Source organism: Catharus ustulatus, chromosome 2, assembly GCF_009819885.2.
Source record: "Catharus ustulatus isolate bCatUst1 chromosome 2, bCatUst1.pri.v2, whole genome shotgun sequence".
In the NCBI taxonomy this organism is placed as follows: domain Eukaryota; kingdom Metazoa; phylum Chordata; class Aves; order Passeriformes; family Turdidae; genus Catharus; species Catharus ustulatus.
The window spans coordinates 34,896,370-34,921,593 of NC_046222.1; positions in this window are offsets into that span (position 1 = coordinate 34,896,370).

Consider the following 25,224-nt stretch of genomic DNA (forward strand, 5'->3'; position numbering starts at 1 on the left):
GTAACATCACCCATCCCTAAATTTCTTTCTCAATTTAATAATATAAACAGGAAACTCACCCCAGACCAATTCACCAGAAGCTAATCTATACATCAGCAGAAAAGCTGGGAGCTGATTTGTATTTTTCATATCCCAAAGAAAAAGCGGGAAACAAGCCTAAGTATTTTGTGCAAATTCATATTTGTAGTTTTACTTTTTATTCTGTACTGGAACTAGAATTGGCACTCTGCTTGTCCCCAGCTGCTATGCAGAGTACATGTGCTCTATCAGTATGAAGGTTGATATGAGCTGCTTTTTATTTCTTCTTGTAATAGGAGGAAATCTAACTTCATTAGTTACATGAAGATCCACAGGAAAGGTAGAAATCAGTACTTTAAATTCAGATGTGTCTGTGAAATTATGAGCCCAGTAGGGGGGGTAAACTGCACACCAACATATTGCATACTCATGACTTCCCCAAAGAATATAAACTACTCCTGGTCAAATTCAGAGAGTCATAGAATCATAGAATGACTCAGAAGGGATCTTAAATATCATCAAGTTCCTGTTCCCCTCCCTTTCACTAGACCATTCCAGTCCCTTGCAGAGACTTTAGCACACCTTCGACCGCTAACTCCACACACACTCAGGACCTCCCAAAAATGTCCTCTGTTTATCTGTAGTGGGGCACTGACATTCGTGCTTCCATTTTTGATAAAATTTTGGTCTAGTAAATGTGTCATTCTTCAGGTCTGGATCCATCCTTTTTTTCTCTAACTAAAACAAACTGCAGCACATGGGAGAGGATGAAGTCCTCTCCTTTGTGTGAGCAGCCTGTCCCTATGTCAAGTTTACAGATATCCCTTAGCCAATGAATCTGCATATGCCCACTATTTACTTGGGCAATACATGACTGAAATTTAATGGAGCTGTTAATGTGTACCAGAGAAAGAATAAAATCTTCTTTCCAGTTAGGCTCACAGCAAAAAAGTGTTCATATTCAGGTTCAGTAGCTAATTAATAGCAGAATATATTTAAATACAGTAAGTTGTTGTACATGCTTTGGAATTCAATGAAGCTTAATAAACAAAATCAGGCTCTTTTATGTAAACTAATCACTTATGGTTAAGCTCTCTTCATAACATCTTCACTGCATTGTTCCACAGACAATAAATTGCTCCTTTCAGTGTAGACAATATTTCTCATCTCTCACATATCATAAATCTTATTTTCTTCTCATTCTGCCAGTTTTATTTTAAACAATTGTACTCAAGTGTGCACCACAATTCACATGCCATATATTACCTCCTATCAACAGCTGCTTCCTACCTTCCAGTTTCAGTTTCATATTTATGTATCTTGTCAGCTGGGAAAACAAATGCTTAGAAATCTCTTCCACACTAAGAGCAGAAGATTATATTGGATAATGCTGTCAGTAATACCTTGGGATATTTGACATGATTTTTATTGACCAACACCAGCACAGTTGCTAATGATTTTGATAACTAATATTAGATCACATTTCTGAGGTCTAAGGAAACATCTTTACACATTATTACACAGTGTTTACTTTGAAATACTGTAATCACTGCTAAAGGCAGTCTGTTACATACTGAGATGTTTTTATTGGTGTATGATGGAATGTTGGTGTTTCTTATTTGAGTTTCCCTGCTGATTAAAATTCTGTATAGTTTGATATTGACCTGAACAACATCTAGAAAATTATTTAGACTTACAGAAAAGAGCTTCCATTTAAGGACCTAGCAGGCTTTAGGGATCACTAGGGAAAAAAAAAAGTAAAAGACTCCACCTCATAGTTGTTCAGAATTATTTTTCAAAAGACTGCAATTCTCTGTGACATGCATGGAAAAATTACTAAGCCTTCAAAACTAGGGAGCAGCCATGCTCATAGTACAGTTATGAAAGAGAAGTCAAGAACTCACTTTTCTTGACTAATGCTCCTCTAATAACAAAAAATGCTCTCCTCGATGCAAGGAAGCAGTACCTTAGTGGTTAATGCCTTGGAGAGGTTTCACTATTTTTGTGTGTGTTGTACATGGGCTATAAGGCATAAGCAAGATCATGAGGCAGAAAGGTAGGCAGATTGTTTTATTATATCTGCTGAGTTTGTAATCTCACCATAGCAGGCTATCAGCTTGATCAAATTGTTTCCCTTCATAAACTCATACTGATTTCTTCAAACCACCTTCTTGTCTTTAATGTGTTTGGAACCAGTTATCAGTTCATTCGGCTTTATTTCAATGGTGCATTTTTCTTACATGGTCCCACGCTACAGAAAAATAACCTGTGCCGGAATCAGTGTCTGTTTGCTGAAACCTGATCTAAATATACAGGAAAATCCAGCTTTTGTACAGCTTTTCATCATACAAAACAAACTTCGGTTTGGTTTGGGTTTTTCTGAGGAGTTGGGGATTGAGCAATAAATAGAAAAGGAAAAATATACAGATCTAATCAGGCGAGTCAGCAGTCAACTGACAGCCACATTTTCAGTGTCCATCTTTTGCCTTACTTGACAGTTACTTTCTGCTTTTCAAAGTTTCATAATCTAGTAGAATAGGAATTGAAACTGTGACATTTAGTATCAAACAGTTCTATGGGGACCTACAAGTAAAATTCTCATCTTGTTAACCAGCAGAGAATTTGCATGAAAAACATCTGGTCATTCTTTTTCTACGAATTTCTGCTTGATGGAAATCAGGACTGTAAACAGGCAGATGCCAGGAAAATGATTGTGACTTCATTTGGACCTAAATGCTATTTGCTCTTCACAATTACTCTTTAAATAGTATGACATTTTTATATAAAAATGTAGTTTGCATCAAACTGGGAATAAATTTTATGATCCCACACTTCCACTGAAGTGAAGAATGCTCTGTAGCTCACTATTTCTGGTACTTTTAAGTATCACCTTGTAACTGCTTTAGCAATCAATATATCTCTTAAATGTCTGCCAGATTAGTGAATTTAATCATCTGATAGGTCTTTAACACCTCTCTTGGACAAAGATAGAAAACTGGTCCAAACAACTGTAGATTAGAAGCACCTGACAATGTATTGCTGTAGTTGAAATGGTGTTTCTTTGAAGTTTGAATACTTCTTCCTTTGACTACACATCAAACACTAATTTATTGTTTGAAAGTTTGCTATTAAAACTCTGTATTTTCAGTCATGAAATGATGAGTGATAAAACACTGATACTACTCTTCTGAAAGAACTTTTATTAAAAATTGAACATATGACATCACTGATGGAGTTTCCTGCCCTTACCAATCCTCGTATTAAGTCCAACAATAGCCAAATTTCTGCCTGATATTATATGACTATTCAATGATTTTTTTCTTTCATTTATGTAAAAAGAAGGCTAATCTCTATTTAAATGTTTAAATGATGATGAATGGACAATCTCTTGCAATTACACCTTCCCATTTTTATTTACTGTCACTATTGTTTTTTTCCAGTGTGATTGTTTTCAGCTCTAGTTTCAGGTCATTGGAATTGAGAAGCTACTCAAGTTATTTCTAAGTGCATCAATAGCAATGGAATCATAGAGTTGGAAGTGATCCAAGAGAATCACTGAGTCCAAACTCTGACTCTACCCAGTGCAATCTAGGAGTTAAACTGTTTATCTGAGAGCATTATCCAAATGCTTCTTGAACACTGACAGGCCTGGTGCCATGCCCAGTTCCTTGAGGAACTCCTTACAGTACATGATTACCCTCTCAGTGAAGAATTTTTTCCTAGTACCCAATCTGAACACCCCCAATGCAGCTTGATACCATATCCATGTGTCCTATCTGTGTTCACCGGAGAGAGAAGATCAGCACCTTCCCATCTATTCCCTCTCAAGAGAAAGCTGTAGAAAGCAATAATCTCAGTTTCTCATCAACAAATTCTGATGACAGAATTAATGTAATTCTGGCATAGCCAAGTTATATCACTAGGAAATAAAAAGTGAGAGAGAGCTTTTCTTATAACCTCCCTGTACCAAGATCACCATTTCAGCATAATTTTTCTAGTCTTCTTTGGAAGTGGTTCTTTATATGACTTAAAGTTTCAACAACTTTCATAATTTTTACAATATTTATACTAAAAGGTTGCAGTAGAGCTAAATTATTTGAAAGCAGTTTACAATTAATTCATTAGAAAAGGGAAAAATTAGCAAGTTTTTTAGTAATTCCCAGAAAAATCTCCATAATTTTGCCAGATACCAGTAACCCTTACAGGTTGTGTTACACAAGTATAAATTGTCTTTTTTGCTCTACTCTTGATTTTTTTTTTTTCCTGATACTTGTTTTGTTAGTATGGCAAGGTTTTGGTAGTCCCCACCTGCAGGAGTGGAGCCTAAGAAGACCTCAGGGACTGCCCCCATGTTGAATCGAGCCTGTTCTAGCTGGCTCCAAAATGGACCTGCTTCTGGCCCAAAAAAACCAAGACTCATCAGTCAAGCTGATTCTTTCTCTGTTATAATGTATTGAAAAAAGGGTGAAAAATGCTGGCAACATCTGGAAGAGATATGGGCTGAAAAACCAGCAGACAGAAAGCAGCTCTATGGACACCAGTCAGGGGAGAAGGAAGCTCTCCACGCACCAGAGAGATTTCCCTGTAGCAAAAACCACAGGAAGAAGACTTGTTTCCCTGCACCCCACAAAAGTACAGGCAGGAGCAGATACCCACACTGCAGCCCATGAGGGAGGGACCCCATGCCAACAAAGGTGACGTGCCCTGAAGGAAGCTGCAGACTGTGGAGAGCCCACAACAAGGCAGCCTGCCAGATGCATCTGTGGCCCATGGAAAGAAGCTTCCTGTAGAGCAGGAGTCAAATGTTAGTCAGAAAATTGTTTCAGAGAAAATGAAAATGTGAATTTCAGCTGAATTTTGGAGAGACCAAGGAAATGGAATTTTCTGTATTTCCATTTGTATTTAATGTGTCTTTCATTACACTGACTATGAGTGAGAAAAGTCTAGGTTCACTTTCTGTACTGTCTCTTGTCAGGTGTGTACACTGATTAGAACTCCCCTGAGACGTCTCCATACTAAATAATGCCAGTTCACTCAGACCCCATTTGTGTGGCAGATGTTCCAGTCCCCAAGCCATTTTATAGACAGCAGTTTCTGGCTCAGTGCTGAAGCAGACATGAGCCTATGTGCAGCTACATCTCTGGTCCAACCTGTTTCTCTTAACAGCAGCAGAGGTAGCTCTGAAATCAGTGCTGGGTACACGAGGAGACATTTAAGTGTCTGTAGGAGTGGTTTTCTAGCTGCACTGGATGAGTGGCTGCACAGAAGTTGAGTGAGTGCTCGGGCAGGAGGTGCAGAATTCTGGATGGGATTGTGGGAGCATCACAGTGATGGGCTGGAGCGGTGAAGTAGGGCTGGAAGAAGGCATCTCAGACAGGAATGCAGGGACAGAGCAGGCAGTGTCAGACAGAACACAGGAGGCAGGACAGACGATGGGGCAGGACACAGGCTACACATAAGGCTTGGAGGTCAGCTGTCCTGCCAAGCACCCAGAGAGAGGGTGGGTGAGAAAGTAAGAAGTAAACCAGGGCAGAAGAGACATAAAGTAGGCTAGAGCCAGGGCAAAAAGGACAAAACCAGCCTAGAGCCAGGGCAAGAAGCAAAACGAAAACAGACAAAATCCCAGAGATTGTGACACAGTTACTTTTATAAGTAACTGGCTCCTTCCAAGGTCTGTTTGCTGATGGAGACCTCTAGCCCAACCCAATGTCCTGAAACACTAAAGAAATTAGGATTTTAGTTAAAAGTTAGAAGAAACTGGGCTTGAGATAGTTAACTTAAATAACTGATTGTCTGTTAATTTATGTTTGCTCAACTGTGCTCACAATGGAAAGGATGAAACTAGTAGGTAGGTTCAAAGAACACAAACAATTGAAACCAGAAACTTATTCTTTGAAAAATTGGACTATCCCCAGAAATAATTTGTATTCTCATTAATAGAAAAGGTCGAAAGTTCAGGGCAAGGAAGACTCGCCTTACTTCCTCCTTTTAAGACCCGTCCCTACAAAAACGGCCCCAGACTTAATTCAAGAAGCCAACCACACATGCTTAATAGCTATTCAAGCTAATTACCATGGGAAGCAGGGGATGGGATGAGCTGGTATTATGAATATGTATTTGTCTAAACCTTTTGTCAATAAATAGACTCTGTGACCACCTGTAATTTTGCAGTGCGTATTAGCAGGTTACTCCACGTTGCTGCCAGTGCTGAATAAATATACCCTTTCTAACTGTAAATTGTTAGAGAGTCTTTGTCCGTCACAGTTGAGTATTGGTGTTAGACCAATACTCATATTTTGGTAAATCAGTCCCACTGCAGTCCATTGTGGAGTTGTTTTGGCACCTGACTGGAGAACCTTGGCAGTCTCCTGCTGACTGCCTATCCCATGTGAGACATGAAAATGTTGCCAGACAAAGCCCCAAAAACAGGGTCCTCCTGTCTTCTCCCAGTTGCCTCCTGCAGGTGGAACAGGTGTAGCCCCTCCCCAATTCCCTCTGACAAACAGTGTTGAGGCAGAAATCAAAATTAAATTGTTTCCTCACAGCAATGTCTAAAGCCCAGTTTAGGGAAGCTCTGAGCTCTAACAATCTGGGTTTCAAGAATTAAATTCTCAAGACTTTCTGAAAAAGCATTTCTTTGAAGGAGTCTCAAATGTTATATAAGAATCTGTCTTTCCTTTCAAAAATCCTAAGGAAAAAAAAACAAAAAACAGCTAGCCAAAATTATTAGAAATCTGACCCCCATTTCATCCCCTAGATTGTTAGCTATTCTGACAAACTCAGGAAAGCCTGCAAGACTACACATATGAAAATAAAATAATTAAATCTATTGTTAATTAAATTCTTCCTTAGCAGAGAACCATCAGAGGCTAATATCCCACATACATCTTATTTTGGCCTCATGTTGCCATTCTGTACAAGATAAATTTCACCCATCAATGTAATTTTATCAATGTCTCTTATTCTTAATAATCACATCAGGACTTTACAAAATTAAACATACCAGCCAAAAAATAAGAACGTGAATGCCAGCTTGCCTGTAATACTGAGCATGATAGAATATTTTGCTGTCTAACTGGAGGACTCAGAGGGTCTTGGTCATTAAAAGGCAATAATGGAAGGGTCTCCCAAAGAGCATATTTTGATACTCAAATTATTGTAAAACTACTGAAATAATATTAAATTCAGCTAAGAGGGCCATAATCCAGGAAATCTCTCACTAAATAGCCAACCTTGAGCATTCCATCAAGTCAAAGACCTTAGAATGCTTTATTCCTCCCTGTGGATACTCTAATACTATAAACATAGGCATTACTAAAAGAAAAATGAAAAACAGAGATCCACACAAACATAAAATATCTTTAGTAAATCTGGCAGTGGTGCATACCTCCATCCTCTTCCTAGGGAACTGTTTCACTGATTATTCCTCAAGTATGCCTTTACACACATCTTTTTCGCTCACCTGCTCAGCCATTGAGCTTCATTCTTGTATTTTCATTTTACAGCCCTGCTCTCATTCACAAAGGAGCTATTTGCTTATTTTCCTGGAATTTACTACTACCCAGTCCAGTAAGATCTGCCACAGTAAAAATTACAGTAATTTCACAAATACAAGCCGCACTGAGTATAAGCCGCATCTCTGGGTGTTGGCAAATATTTCGTTCTTTGTCCATAAATAAGCCGCACCTGAGTATAAGCCGCTCTGTTGTTCGCAGCGAGGACCCGCGTGCAACAAAGTTGCCAAATAGTAACAGAACCACGGCAGGGCGGGGTTTACTGGCTCAGCTCGGGCTGTGCAGGCTCAGCCCGCTCGGGGCTGCCGACAGGGCCAGGTGGCCCAGGCTGGCGCTGCCGCTCGGTGGGGCCACTGGGGGCCAGCCGCCGCTGCCACTGGGCTCGGTCACCACGGCCCGGCGCTGCCCCATGGTGGCAGGCAGGGACGGAGCCCTCCCCGCTCCCGCAGTGGCAGGCGGGGACGGAGCACCCCGCCTTCCCCCCGAGCCGCGGCAATGGCGGCGCAGGGCCCCCCCCGTCTCTCCCCTGGGCTACCGTAGAGGAGGGAAGGAAAGAGCTCTCCCGCCTCTCTCCCCGCCCCCCGTGCTGTCTGCAGGGAGCCAGGTTCCACCCGCGGTGCAACAGAGTAACAATTTGTAACAATCGCAAAATGCCGACTTTGCAGCTGCTCGGCTCGGCACTCTGGTTGGCACTTCTGAGGTTGTAAATGTCAGAAAATTATTCACATATTAGCCGCTCCTGAGTATTAGCCGCATTTCTGGTTTGGGAGCAAAATCTTAGTCAAATTGGTGCGGCTTGTATTCGTGAAATTACTGTACTTCTTACCAACTTCTAATAGTAAGGGAAAAAAAGCTGAGATTTCAACACAGCGTAACCCAGGTGTCCCATCCCACCGTAAAAGGGGAGTTGGGGAGGATCCTTTTTGATAGATTTTTCGGATGAAATTAAAGTATGAGCATGGCAATATAATATTGAGGAACTGTTTGTTGATAAAGAAAGATAAGTGTTCCTACTGAAGGGGGATAGAAAAGGGAGCAGAGAGGGAAGAGAGCTTTCTCTCCCCCTGATCAGATGCTGGATGAAGCCTCCCTGAGGACAGGGCTCCCAGCATGTGTTCAGCCCCTAGAGTAGTTTTTCACCTCATGTGTAACATATGTTGAGGCAAAAGTAAAAATCAGATTGGTCGTCTCACCAGGCAAGACTGAGTTCCTCTCGCAGCAGTCATTTTCACAGCTTACAGATAAATGACATTTTAAAAATTACTTTCGGTTCAGAGTCTATTTAGAAAATTCTTTTTCATTCCATTGTCTTGGAAAATGCTCCTATAGAAGTAGGAATTTTGACTGTACCTTTTCTAATCAAATAATATGAATACTTCCTGACCTCTTCAGGTCACGCTTAATTTGTTATCGCTATGAATGCAGACAGCATTGCCTTTCTACTGGCACACTCCTGAGATTTACCACATGAGGTATTTTTAAGTATAAATCCCTTAACATCTGCCGTAATTTAGTAGATAAGATCATTAACAGCCATTATATCTAATCAACATCTAATCCTTGTAGAAGGGATTCATTAGCAGGATGAAATGGGAGCAGAGGCCCACTAATGATAAATGTTTATTTTCTTTGAATAAATTTCCACTAGGGAAGAACTAGCAACACTTTAAGAACCTCTTCCAAAAGAGTTGCACTGCATATTGAAGGATCACGTTCAAGCAGTAGGTCATTAAAAATGTGCTGCTTGCTTTTACATCTGTAAACAAAAAAGAGACTCCTAACAAAACAGAGAAAAGGGACTTTCAGATAGCTTGCATGCAGGTATAACAATTACTCTTGAGCCTGTGTGCAGTTTTGGGCATCAAAATATAAGAAAGACATAAAGTTATTAGAGATGTCCAAAGGAGGGCTACAAAGATGTGATGGGTCTCGAGTGGAAACCACATGAGAAGTAGTTGAGGTCGTTTGCCTGTTCAGCCTCAAGAAGATGAGAGAAGGGAGGTTTAAGTTGGATGTTATAAAAAGATTCTTCACCCAGAGGGTGGTTGGACTCTGGAGTCCAGGGCAGTGGCCACAACACAAAGCCTGACAGAGTTCTAGAAGCATTTGCACAATACTCTTGGGCACATGGTGTGACTCTTTGGGTGTCCAGTGCAGGGCCAGGAGTTGGACTTCAGTGATCCCAGTGGGTCCCCTGCAGCTGAGGGTACTCTGTGATTCTGTGAAAGATTTAAGAATAGTTAGGACAACCTTTTGCTTGCTGTGTCATCTGGAATACAATACTCTTCTGTGAATGAAGATTAAGTTACTGTGTTTTCAGGAGCTTTTTCTTGTATATGGAGATACAGAATTACATACCAAAGCACAATGTTACTGAGGTCTGTATTAAAATAAAGAAGACAGTATGATTATACAGCTAAGAGCTGTCTGCGTCTTCTGAAGTCACCAGGTACACTTTCTGAAATTCCTGTCCTTGAGCTTCTACCTTTTTTAATTAAATTGTAGATGCCTTTGTCTTCTATATTAGAATATAAATCAGAGTAATTAAGTATTAAAGGTTTCTATGTTAGATGTGGGGTCACTCAACTTTTCACCATAGGAAAAGAATTTGCTAACTCCTCAGATTGCAATCTAGAGAAGTTTAAGCATTTATTTCTCTTTGTCATCTTGCATACTTCTGGAAACAAGCACTTTAGCCTCTTGTATAAGCATCCTTCTACAAAGTCTCTATCCATCCTTTGGCTGAACAGAGAGAACCTGAACATTAAACACATCTTGATTATGTAAGAGAATCTATATATTCATCACCTTTGCATTCCTGACCTCAAAGATACACTTAGACACTACTGCCCTTCCTGTTTCTGGGGTTTGGTAATCTTTGCATTCAAGTTACACTGAACAAAACTCCTACACATTACTGAAGATAGAGTCTGGAATCCAAATCTAGTACTGACCAATTCTCCAAAAGAGTCTATGTCTCAGGGCTACATAACAAAGCTCTGAGTCCCTCTTTCTTACCCCATCAATGCACAACTTCTGGTGGCCTAAAAATGTCCTTGACACTCTGGAGAGTGCTATGGACATTACCTGTGGCTCAAACCTGGTCAAATTAGCCCTTTCAGGAAAGTGATTGTCTGAATTTTGACTTACTTTGTTTCACCTAATGGATTTTCAAAGTTCATGAAAGTAAATTAATCGGGAAATTTTGAAAACACTTCATAATTCTGTCATGAGATGTAAAATTGAGATGTGTATTTAATATTTGCCCTATGTATTTGTCTTTGACATCATTTTACTCCTCATTTTCTTCATTTATCTCTGTCTTGATATAGTTGTTTAAATCTAAAATCCGTACAGAAGTTTCATTAATGTGAAGTTTGGCACACACTGAGAAGCCCCATCAGTGTGGAGGGATATTTTATTAATCTCCTTTTTTCAGCTGTGATAATAATAAACAAATGAGTATTATGATGAGTATCAGCATTACTATGAGTATGAATTATTATTGTGACAGTCATAGATACATTTTAGGATCATAGTGTTGTTTGGTCCTTTCCACTGCACCTCATTTCATCCCAATCCATGTCATTCTATTCACTCCATTTCCAAATTTTCTTTTTGTTTTTAACTTGCATGTGATTGAATTATATGTCTATTCCATTGTGTTTTTTTCACTTTGTTCTCTGATTTCAATTCCTTTCATGAAAGGAAAGCCCTCATTTCATGAAAGGAAGTGAAATCTTGTGAGTTCAATGATGATCAACTGGGCATGGTCTGGTCCATTTCCCTGCACTTCACATCATCCCATTACCTTTTGATTGTTTTCACTTTGGTGAGGCGTTTTTGGTTTTTAACATTTGAATTCACCAATTACTTCTCCTCTCTTTTAATTTCACTTTCTTTCCTGATTTCAAGATTTTAGTGAATATAATTTTGTGAAGTTTTGGTACTTTGCACTGCACTTCATTTCATCCCTATCCTTTTGCTTGGAGTCACTCAATTTGCAAATTTTTTCCAGTTGCTTTTTTTTTTTTGGTCTTATCTCCATTCAAGAATGTTTTTTACACATTTTTTTTCTTTTCTGATTTCAAGATTTCATTTCCTTTCATGAAAGGAAAGTCTTTATTTCACGGAAGGAAATGAAATCTTGCAAATTCAATGAGGATCAATTCATCAAGGTTTGGTCTTTTTTTCTTTACTTCATGGCGCCTCATTATATAGTTTTCTCTACATTTCTTAGTCGTAATTTTTTTAAAAAGCATCTATTTCCTTCGTTTATATTCCTGTCTCTTCTTTTCCCTTTTTTTCTCTTACTTGGCATTTCAATGAATATCATTTTTGTAGGTTTTGGTCCTTTTAATTCCACCTCATTTCTTCACAGTGCATTTCATTTTATTCATTTTCAAATTTTCCTTTTTTTTCTCTTGCATTTGATTTCATTCCATTTTCTTTCCATTGTTTTTTTTCATTTTGTTCTCTGATTTTTAAGTATTTCCTTTTATGATTTTTTTTTTCATGAAATGAATTTGAATTCTGCTAGTGTTCTCAGTTTTAGGAGGGGAGATGAAGAAGATTAAATTTAAGTAAATATTTTCTCTGCAGACAAATCCTACATGACCAAGTTTTCTGAAGTAACTCTTATCTATGAAACAGAGTTTTCCAAAGGAGAGCTGGATTATGCCTTTAGATCTCAAACCAGAGCATTGAGCAACCTCCTGGCAACCTTCCTTTCCTTAAGAGGGCCTATAGGGGAGTCAGAGAGAGACTCTTTGTCAGAATCTGTAGTGATAGAACAAGGAGTAATGTGTTGTTCAAACTGAAAGAGTAGAAGCTGTTCACAGAAGTGAGATCTATTCTCAGTGTCCTCTTCCCCAGACTGAACAGAAAAACTGACCTCAGCAACTTCTCCTGTGGCTTCCCCCCAAGGTCCTTTGCCATGTTTCTGTACATCCTTTGTATAGTCTGCAATATTTTAATATCTTTCTTATATGTTTAATAGTATAAATAAACCACACTAGTTTGTCAGTTGGGCTCAGTTTCAGAGACAAGTCCTGGGCAAATATAATTTATTCATATAAAGCATAGTTAGTAAGAGTGCATGAAAGAGGATGATGAATGAACTGACAGACCATTCAGATGCATTTCTTCAACTAAAATGACCGTAGTTCATCCACCATGGTTTCCTCCTTCTACAAAGAGCTGTGTCCTGTGCTATCACATCTAGCACTACCAGCATCAGTGTAACTAGAAGATTTACCAAAATATGAATATTGCTCTAGTGCCGATACTCAACTGTGACGGACAAAGACTCTCTAACAATTTAAAGTCAGAAAGGGTATGTTTATTCAGCGCTGGGCAGCAGTGTGGGGTAGCCCCGCACTGCAAAATTACAGGTAGTCACAGAGTCTATTTATTGACAAAAGGTTTAGACAAATACATATTCATAATACCAGCCCCTCCCATCCCTGCTTCCTATGGTGATTAGCTTGAATAGCTATTAAGCATGTGTGGTTGGCTTCTTGAATTTGAATTAAATCTGGGGTCGTTTTTGTAGGGAAGGGTCTTAAAAGGAGGAAGTAAGGTGAGACTTCCTCACCCTGAACTTTTGACCTTTTCTATTAATGACAATTCAAATTATTTCTGGGGATAGTCCAATTTTTCAAAGAATGGGTTTCTGGTTGTAATTGTTCATGTTTCTTCGGGCCTGCTTACCAGTTTTGTATTTTCCCATTGTGAGCACAGCTGAGCAAACATAAGATGACAGACAATCAATTATTTAAGTTTCAGATAACTATCTCAAGCCTGGTTTTCCTTCTAACTTTTAACTAAAATCCTAATTTTTCTAAGATTAGTGTTTCAGCTCAGCTGAGACCGTTGTACAGTTAAGATTTGGGAGCCGTCTTCCCTGCACGCAGCTGGAGGGGAATAACACACTTGGGACTTTCAAGAAGCAGCAGGCCTGCCTAAGAAGCACCTCTAAGGCTGAACAGCTGTAAGTTGGCCACCTGGAACTAAAATAATCAGCATATTTTCCTGCAGGGCCTGGTGTGCTTAGCATATTTGAAATGTGCACATCAGCTCAATCCATGAAACTGTCATTCACAGCCTTGACATTACAATATTTGCACTTTTTGGACAGGAGTAAGTTCATTCTGCAGTACAGTTTGCACTCACCAGGATTTATGGTATGGGATGATTAATTACTGCAAAACAGGAAGTCTTCCAGTTCACATCCCACAGTGCTGCTTCCCACATGAACAAATCCATGTTGCTATTGCTGGCTGTATATGCTCAAATGATCAGATTCTGTGCTCTGATGCATAGGCCAACTGTTTCAGGACACCTTACACAAAAAAAAAAAACACCAAAAACCCCCAAGTAAAACTCCTCTCTCTCTTTCCCACACAGAAATCCAAAATCCAGACTGACTGTGGAAAGAGACCACAGCCTGTTCTGACCCTCAAACTGTGCCTGAGAGCTGTTTGAGAGAGATGACTCTCAGCAAAGCCATGCCAGAACACATGGATGTCATGCAAACCTTGTGCCAACTCTCAATGCTACTGCATTAATTGACATTTGGGGAGCTCTAATCACTGGCTATCCATCCCTTCAGACAAAAATACACACACACATACATATATATGCACACACACACTTTAGTGTGTGTAGTTTAATCTCCCCCCCTCAGGTAATTAAATACTTAAAGAGAGTCAGATCATGTTTACCTCATTACAAGGTTCCCGTAAGTGATAACTATACCTGGCAGAAGGGCACACCACTTCTTAATGACATCCCTTTCTTCATGCCAGTGGTTGATTCTCACTGTACTGACACTGCATACCACCAGCTGATTGTCAATATTCAAGTTCCATGAATAATCAAGGAAGAATTCTCAGAATTTATATATTTCATCTTGTTACCTCTAGATTTTGAAAACAACTTAAATACACTGGTTAGTGAAGATTGTTACATCCATAGCTTTCTGTAAGCACTGCAAACAAGAAAACATTGAGATATTTATAATGGTGTAGTTTGAAACCAAGCCAGTACACGACCATTTATAATGTGGGCAAGATAATTTATTCACACATAACTTACATCATACCAGAAATATATCATACCCAAAATATTTATCTACGTTTTATTAGAATTAATAACTATACAGTGATTGTCAAAGAAAACACCAAGTTTTATAATGAAGCAGGGTGGACATTTTTCAGTTTGCTGCAATAAAATTGGGGCCAAAATTATGCAGAAGACTTGCATCACATCTGCTTTGGAGCATGACACAGCATGTACAAGGCAACTCCCTTTCCCAAAGGTGCATTGGACACCCTCTGTATGTGTGGGCATTGGCACCCCTCTGCGTACATGGCCCTGCTAAGTACTCGGCATGGCTGAGTAGTTTCTCTCCCATTTCAAGACCACACATCAGGAGCAGCTGAACAGCAGACTGAAGTTCTGTGAAACCTATAAGCCCCTGAGATACATCTTGACCTCTGAACCACAGTTGTGGAGAAAGGATGCAGTGAGTATCAACAGTACAAAAAGAGAGAGTTGATCAGCTTGGAGCAGAGAAATTGAGTAATCTGGTAAAGAATGAAGGAGAGTCAGAAGATCTGCATACATACCCCAGAACTACACTGGTACAGGCTATGTTCATAATGTATGTAGAACCATCATCAATTCCCTGTATTTTAAAAAAATATATATATTAGTATCACACTAGGAAGAAATGACCTACTGATAACCAGGATTTCTAAGGAAGTCTTTCTGAGATACAGTTCTTGTGTAATTAATATAAACTGATTATGCTCCCTTCTGGTCAGAATGTTATGCTTAGTTTTAATTTTAACCTAATTGAACCTGCAATCTAAACCAGTTTTTTATTTGGTTTTTTTTGGCTTTCAATTTTTTTTTTTTTTTTTTTGTAGTCTTGCTGCTGGAGAGACCTGGGTCACTTAAATTTCTCATTTTATGATACATTTGAGGATCTCCTAAATAAACCATTTCCTCAGTATACTTAAAATGCTAAATATTAATCAGATCTTTTATCTCAAGAAATGTAATAGAGCACTTTAATCCTGGAAGAATCTCCTAATTCTTACTGAGACAGTAAATTTTACTTTCAAGCAGATTTAAGAAACACATTGTTGTCCTGTGTACTGTTCTTCTACCTTTGATTTAAACCTTCAGTGGAAAGAATATACAAGTTATAGAAACCTAAGTAAAGAAATTTATCTCTTAACATGGTCATTTGCTACTGTAATTAAAAATAAGGGAAAAAAAGTTTTTATTAAGTAAGGGCAGGTGATTTAAGGTACGAACCCCTTTTTATCACAGTACAAACCTGCAATTGCTGACATAACTCTTGACCACTCTACAAAATTGTACTTCTAGCAAAGGTTCAAGAGTTTAAGGCTAATATCTTTAAACTTGAATCATTATATATTTTCTTTACTAGCATTTTACTTGGCTGCTTTTAATTCCACAAAGTTGATATATGATAGTGAAGTCAATAAATTTTACCCTGAATGAACAGAGATGCTGTCAAGTCTTGTCATCTTTAGAATGAAGGCTGAAGATCCTGGCACAATTCACTTCTAATTAAATTTTACTCTCCATTGAACATTCTGCTGAAGTTCATAGCTGCTGGCCACAGAGGAGAGCCTAAGGCTGTGGTGCTACCCCTGATATATCTAGTGGCCCTTCCACATTTCTGTAATTATCCTTGTATCTTATCACCTCATCAAAGCACCAAGCTCCTTTCTTAACACTCTAAGGAAGAAAACAGGCATGCTGTGTGTTACTTTTGGATCTAGATAAATGGTGAACCTTTCTAAATCCAGGGTTTAGTTATTTTAAATTATGGATGATGACAGAAGCCAAGAGAACAAGCATAGAGTATTAAAGATTTACACAGCTTCCCCAACTGCTATAAACAGATGTTCAAAAACTGTATTTTGTTACACCTCTTAAAACTAAAGCAGTATGCATCCTGTTTAAAGAAAGCAACTGTAAGCATACTAGTTTTTAGATAGAACCTTTGATATAAAACAAAGAGCAATTTAGGCAGCTTCTGACAGTATCACTTTTTCATACATGGAAGGAGGGGGCAATTAAATATTTGCAAAGTCTTCCTATTCAATAAGCCCTAACCTTCTCTGCTCTGATACCTGTGCTACTAAATAAGAAGGTGTTTGTGACTCTTATGTTGTTATTAATGTTCTCAGCATTACAATGTTTTGTGCGTACCTGTTTTAACTCCATATTTAGGTTGTACCTTCTTCATAGAAGGAAAAGGTGAAGTTACAAACTTTGTACAGAACCTTTCACAAAGTGACACCAGATTCTCAGGGCAATTACATGTGACAAGTCGCCTTGAAGAACTGTTCCACACGAAAAGTAAGCTCATGTGATCATTATCCATGAACATAGAGGAGCATATGTTGCAGAAAGTCACAGCTTGTAAGATGCAATGAGATTGAAAGGACCTCTGGAGATCATCAGGATCAGCTAAAGCAGGTTGATGAGGGCTGTGTCCAGTCAAGTTTTTAATACTTCCACTGATGGAGACCCCACAATCTCCCTGGACAGTCTGTTCCAGTGTCTGACCACATTCATTCTAAATACTTTTTCCCCTAAGTTTAAATTATATTTCCTATATTTCAGTTTGTGTACATCATCTCTTGTCCTCTCACTGGACAGATTCCTGACTAGTCTGTGCTTGCATCAGACTTTCCCAAGGGAGGAATGGGAAATCAAATTCAATGCAATTGCTACAGGCTTCTGACTGAGGCCAGACACAGATCCCCCAGACTGTGGGGGAAAGTAAATCACACTAGCAAAGACTGAGGAAAAGAAGGTATTGCATGTCTGATATCACAAGGGCCTCTGACCAATTCAGCAGCTGTGCCACATGTTTTTTTGGATCTTCCTTGTGCTGCTGCTATGCCTGCAGAAATCCTCTTTGGTTGCCCTTCATGTCCTTTGCCAGACTACACTGACTTTCCTAAGTCCATCCCTGCACACTTTGAAAAATTCTCTCTGCTTATTCACATCCCAACCAGTCCTTCCTTGTCTGTAAACATAGAAACCTTCTGTGATAAAAGCACAGCAAATAAGCTTCTTGCAGAGGGAGACAATAACTCCAAGCTGAGTCTGAAAAGATTCATGTTCTGTGTGAATTTGACATAGAGAATCTGCAATGTAGCATACATGTAGATATAATCCTGGCTGGATTCTGGTATGAGGACAAATTTCTATTTCCAACAAAAAAGTATTACAGGATAGTGTTATTGAAATGAACCATAGTTCTTCTGGCACGCCTTCTGGACTTGATAACCCTATAACAATGCTAAGTTACTAAGAAATTCCTAAAAATCATCTAGGAGAAAAGTACTCTTCCCATTATTTTTTTTCTTCTCATTTCAGTTTGAGTAGTTTGTCCAAGGTTTTAGGCAAGGAGATATAAAAAAATTCAAAATCTAACTGCAGGGCCTATTTCCATGTCCAGTCAGTGGAATTATCAATAATGCAGAAGCAGATTTTAGACCAAAATTAAGTTCAGTATTTTGAGAAACATCTTCTACAATCTGACCTTGACATAAAATTTTTGCTCATGGAAAACTGTTGCACTATAACATGACTTTCAAACAACTAAAGAAATTTTTCCCTTTTTCTTAGCAAAATTTTTAAAGCCATTAGTCTTTAAAGTCTTCAACTTTTGACATTGTAAAAGATTATCCATTGTAAGCAAAAGAAAATGTTTCCCACAGATAAAACTAAAAACACCTTTAAGGGAGAGATTTTGTCAGCTGATGTTGAAAACATGATCATTTTTGCATAAGGATTGGTTATATGTTCCAAGATCACCATGATCAGCTTGTTCAACAGAAGTAAGCACTGGTCGCACTTGACAGCTTCTCCCCTGTTGATGGTGGCTCTATAGAGTGTTACAAATGAAGATTCTCAGCAGAGTAGTACATGTGGTAACAGGCTTGCTTATTTTCCTAAGAGAAAGGCAAAAGTACCGACTGGCAAAGTGTCAGCAAAGATAGGTTATGACTGTTTGGGTTTTTTATCTGTCAAAATATAAAGAGTATAATGGTAAAAACAAACACTGGAAAGGTTGCAAACCTGTAATCTTACCTACAACTTTGTTCTCATTTTTCTCATGCCTATTGTGTGACTTTCTTCACATGCTTTATAACAAGAAAGTAGATACAGACCTTTTCTTAAGACCCTGAAGAAGTTGAGTGGGATCTTGGTTCTGGGGACATCAGAGAAAATAATGCAACATTTCACCATTTTGTTTGCCAGAAGGGAAATAACAGAACCCCAGCTCAGCTGCTCTTTCATACTTTCAGAGAAAATTGGGGAAAGGAGAGCCTTATTCAAGAAGATAAATACCTTAAGTGACTATAAAACCTTAGACAACTTTGATGTTTGAAAATAAAAGCTGACATAAAATTCTCTTCTAGGTTTCTACAGTTTTCTCAACAAAATCTTTGACTGGCCCCTTCATTGTGATGTAGAACATGAATGGGCATAATGTTATGTAGCACACTTAGAAGTCTTGAGAAGCTCGTATTTCATATTTTAAAGCAATTCCAGGATAGGATAAGAGAAACTGTTAAGAGAAACTGTCTAGAAGCAGATGGTGGTATTATTATTGTTGTTGCTATCACTATTAATATTTTAGTGATTATCCAAATCAGTTAGTTTGTAAAAAAAATTTAACCTTGTTTTTTTTAGATCATAATAGATGTATAAAAAAGAAGATAAAGACAGACAAAAGTCAGATGACCAGAATGTTGGTGCTTTCACATGCTTTAGTCAGTTAAAACCTCTGATCACAATCATTCACCTGTATTCCCTGTACTTAGTGACATTTCCATTAAATATGAGAAGATGTGAGCACTGAGGAAAGATTTTCTGGGTAAAATGGCTTTTCTATGCAAGTAAATTCTAAAAATACTTTAAAATGTTTAGCACTAAGTGCCTTTACTCCTCACCTCTGGTACAGCCACATTTTTCTGCGTCTTCTGACTTTTGCCATCAAAGCACATAATTAATCACCATTAAAAGTCTGCAACTTACCTAATGTAGTAGAGCTGAGGCCTTGGGGCATGACATAAATATCAATCAACAAGATGCTTTTTTATCATAAGATTGACATTGTACTGTGTTCAAGTCTTATGAAGAAGCCTCTGGTTTTGGAATTAGAAGATTTTTTTCCATCTCGTTGAATGCACAAAATCAAGGCAATACAGTTTCCATTTACAAGTAAGCAGGTATCTGCAGTATAAAACATGCAGTATTGGTTAGGAAAAACTGGCATAACACACAACAGATGTAAAACTTTTTTAGTGAAAAATGACTTCTCGTTTGGTGTTCACACCAGTGATATATCACTATAGGCCCATAAAAATATAGGCTTTTGCCCCATAGCTTCCTACTTCCTGGTTCCAAATGCTTGAAATGAAAACACAGTGTTCTCCTTCGATATGTAACTAATTCAAACAAACAAAGAAAACAAAAACCAAACAAAAAAACCAAAGCAACAAACAAAATAAACAAAAACAACAACAAACAAAATAAACAAAAACAAAAAAAAACCAGAACAAAACAAAAAAAACCCAAGAAGATACATTCCACAACCAGCTACAAACCAGCTTTATTCTGTTTTAAATCCTCCCAGAGGTTAAGTATTCCTAATTTCCATTGATATCAATGGTACTCAGAGAAACTCAATTTTTGCAACCAAGCAGTCCATGACAAACTGTCAAGAGCACCTCTGACACTACATATTGAAAGGCACTGCCTCCAGAGAGATCATTACTGCTGACACACAGAGCCAGCAATTGGCCTGTGCACCTCCAAATGTTCATTTTGGCTGGATCAATCACCATCTTGCTACATGATGAAGTCCTTTTGCAGAAAATGGTTTTGGAAGTCAGATTGCCCAACTAATTATTCAAGGGGCATCATACACAAAATTGGCCACGTTTACAATTAAGCCACAGAGCTGATGGTCTTTTCATAAAGTGGTTAGAAATGCACATTCATCACACACCATCTACTGTTCAAAACTTCTGTCATAAGCTAGACTCTTCTCAGAGAAACTGGCATTGGTTCAAAAATTTCTCACTAAGGAGACACCGAGGGAGAAGGCACAAACAAAAATTATATGATGGCTGTTTAAGATCAGTAATGAAGGAAGAGTTTTTCTCTCATCTGCAAAATATTTGTATGATGAGGAGAATCCATCTTCATTCTCCAAATACAGTCCTTTTAAAATGTCATTTAAAAGCTGAGATGGATTCTTCAATCCCAAAATAACTTAGGAATTCAGTACATTGGTGTCCTAGTTTTGTCCAGGACAGGGTTAATTTTTTAGAGGTAATAACTGCAGAGCTATAGAATTAGTCTGTCTTTGGCCCAATGATTGTGTGATTTGCACAAAGTGAAACACCCCCAGTAGGCAAACCTGGAAGAGTGGCTAGGATGATGTGCAGGGTTTGTGTCTCTTACTTGCCAGTAGACCTAGCTGTAGATACAGTCAATGCTACTTTAAATCCATTTCATGGAAGTACGGCTTAAATCATCACGGTCCTTTGACTTTATGAGAAGAAAAAGGATGTTTCTAAAGGAGGCTAGATAAAACAAACACACCAACTCACATATAGCTAAATCTTCTGTAGACAGAGCAGGCTCTAGTTTTATATGAACTACCTGGTCAGGATGACAACTTTGTGGTAATCTGCAGTTTGTGTTTGCTTCTTAACTTGTCAAACCACAACATTTTCCATTAGGTCTAGGAGAACAGAGGAAGTAACATTTTTTATTCCACACAAAGGATCAAGTCTTTTAAAAACTTAGGGCAAATGAGGTAGTTGAAAACTACCTACATTTCTTGAACATTAAACTGTCATGTTAAATGAAGTATTTCTTCTTAATAGTTTTAGTGAATTATTTAAAACAAGTTTACTTTCTCCACTTTTGTTTGGAGTATTCAGACTATGTACTGAAGAATATTATTTTTGGAATCTTTTTTTTATTGCAGATAGTTGATTTCATAAAGAAATTGTCACACTTAAAACCATAAACCAGTGTAGAGTTTTGTTTGTCACTGTTGCTAAATGTAAGTTAGCTCTCCAGAGATAAAATAGAGATTCATTAAGCTGCTGCATGCTTTTATCCATTCTCATGTTCCTGAAAGATTTCTCATTTATTACAAAGAAAACATGGCTAATTGTTAATTAGAAAGTGCATATGAATGTGATAAGATTTAATTAACTCAAACAAATACAATTCAAACCTTTAATAAAAAGATGTAGTTGCTCTCTTTTTTATTTTGATTTTTCTCCATGGGAAAAAAAGTTCTAAGTTTGCGAAAGTCCTATTTAATGTCCCTGCTGCTTTGCACAATTTGACTCTTTTTAATAAATTCCTTCAAATCAGACCAAAAAAAAAGGTAAAAAGAATCTCACTGTGCTTAAAGATCTATGAAGTCTGTACTTTAAACTTTTCTGGAAAACCTTAATTGAAAGAGTTTTCCGTCAGAAAATGCCCTTTCAATAACAGTGCCTGTTTTGGACCTGATAGAGTTAAGATTCTTCATAGTAGCTACTATGGGTTTATGTTTTGGAATTGTGTCCAAAACCAGCACTGATAACACATGGGTGGTTTCACTATTGCTGAGCAGTGCTCACACAGAGCCAAGGTCTTTTCTGCTCCTCACTGCACCCCACCAAGTGAGGGGGCTGTGGGTGCACAAAGAGCTAGGAGGGGGACACAGCCAAAACAATTGACCCCAGCTGACCCAAGGGCTGTTCCAGACCATGATGTGACATGCTCAGAATAAAAACTGCAGGGTTGAAGGAAGAGGGGATTGTTCAAAGCGGTGGGATTTGCCTTCCTAGGTCACTGCTATGCACTGTGGAGCCTTAATGTCCTGGAGATGGCTGGACATCTGCTCGTCCATGGGAAGTGGTGAGTTCCTTGCCTTGTTCTGATTGCTTCAGTACCTTTAGTTTTCCCTATCAGCCTATGAGTTGTCTTTATATCAACCTATGAGTTTTTCCCACTTTTGCCCTTCCAATTCTTTCCCCCCGTCCTACCGGGAGAGAATGAGCAAGTCATTGTGTGGGGCTGAGTTTTCGGCTGAGGTTGAACCATGCAAACAAGAGAAGTAACGAGAAAAACATCACAATATTTACCAAAAAAAACCAAGCGTTTGCACCAAGAAAAAGATGGAAATTCATTTTTCATATAAAATGTTCTTTTTCAAATTGATTTTTCTTTATATTAGCTTTGTTATGTACATTATGCTTTGACTCAGCAACTGTCAGATTGCCCTGAATCTGTCAGGTCAAGTTGGCATCACTCACAGTCTCTGTTCCCATTGACTTCTGTATATTCAAGAATACAAAAGACCGGGATGGAAGATAAAGCAGAGTAGATAATAGGATCCGACTATTTGGGACTTAAGGCTACATTTCTGGTAAATTCAGTTTGTAATGTGTAGATATAACCTAGCAGATACAAGAAAAAACTAAGACAAATTACCTTACAAAATAAGGGCTCGACATTTACATTTATAATTCAGTGTAAATTTTTGCTCAAATAAACTTTTATGAAATCTGAAATGCAGCCAAAAAGTGTATCAATTTGCCATAAAAATGCAAGTGCATGGAAGATTTCAGATTGATAGATGCAATGAAAATTCTATCTCACAATTTTGATATAAAAATTACCAATTCTTCTTGGCAAACATCAGATGATACTCTAGGAGAAGGCATATATTTTCTCTGCAACAGAGCTCCTGAAAAATAATTACATTGGAAAGATTTACTTGAAAATCTTTTAAGTTCTTTCATGTTCCTTCGTGATGGAAAGTTCTGTTGGTGAAACTTACATGGTATCAGATTTGCCTGTGTCTATCATTTCATAATTACTTAATTAGATTTTCAGCTAAAAATTGGAAATAAATATTGTGGTCACAGGGTGTTTGGATAGGTGCTACAATCCAAATATATCAAGTGACTGTATATTTCATAATTTATATATTTATTTTAATAAGTTTGTTGTAATAATTATCAAAATAAATTAAAAATTGTGACTCTGAAAAGGTCTTGAGACTTAGTATATGTGAAGAAGTCTCACAAGGATGTGAGCTGTTTCACAGTGCATGCTGGGGAAGAAAAACTAGTGTATAATTTCAAATAGCCTTTAAGAAAAGCACCAATCCTTAAAGCAGTTCTGAGATCTGCAAAGTGTGTTAATAATGCACCCAGAAGAACAAATTTTTCCAGGTCATATCCAGGGACAGGAAAAAAAACCTCATTCATGTACCAAAACCAATAAATATCAGGCAGAAAAGAAAGAACACCACAAGATAAAATTTGGATTTGACATTTTCCATAGAGGGGAGGAGGCATAGAAACTCCAATATTATGCCTTGCAAACTCTACTAAATGTTCATATTTAGATTGTTTTCTTGAAAATGAAAGTATATGTTACTTGCAGGTTTGATGACAGAACTCAGCTCTTACAACACAAGTCAACAAAGTGGACTCAGTTGCTCTTGGGCATGAACTATCACATAGTCTCAGTCTCCTAGAGGTACATAAAAAGACAGGAAGATGAGTCCTGTACAGAGCTTATAATCCCTATGAGGTCCTCATCAATGCCTTTGGAATGGGACTGTCTTTTCCATTTACCTAAATACCTCACACTTGTAATTTCAGACCTACTGTGATTAATATTGCCTTAATGGCAGGATATCCACTGCAAAATTGGAAAGAATGGTAAAGCATCCAGTAGAACTCTCTCTCCTTCTCATACTCTCTTACAAAAAAATCTTGCAACCTTCATAAATTATACTAAAACCCAGAATTTAGCTGCATGAAGAAGCATATTCCCTACTCAACATTTTTCATGTCTAGAAAAGCTGTGTTGTATTGCTACCCTAATAATAAGTGTGACTTTGAACACCATAATACACAACATCTGTGTCCACTCCCAGTGTGACCAATGAGAACTAATTTTCCACAGCCAGGATAAATTATCATCTTCAAGGATGAAAACATCTGTCTCCATGATGTATAAACACGTCTTCCCCTTTGGCCTAAGAGAGACTTCATCTAAGCAAGGGATCAGAAACAGGGGCATTACAACAAAGTTACCCCTTGTGAGAAACCAGCTGTTAGCTATTTATCTTCCTGTGGCCAAGGAGCTTTATCCAAGATACAGCTGCTTCTTCCTTTCCTCCTTATTAGCTACACCTGTGTCAAGGAGATGGGTGTGATTGTTAAATGCTTTTCTCAGTATTTAAAGTTTTAGACCTGGTCCTAGTACTCCCTTGGTCGTGCTGGTAATAGTTTAAAGATGCTATTAATTTATCTTTGCAGTAAAAAAGAGACAAGCTTATTTTTTATAGAGATAAATGGATAAACTATCTCTTGTTTTTTAAGATACTACAAATCCAGGCAAGACACCTATTTACTTTCATCCCACTATGAATTCTTAATGCAGCTGTAACATTATATGACCTCAAAATTTTTAATAGGACTGAAATTTCCCAAAGGAAACTAAGCACATGTCATATGATTCTTTCCTTGTATGTAAGACTCACACAAATGTTTTGAGGCAAATTACACTAACTGCAATGACATTTTTCCTTTCA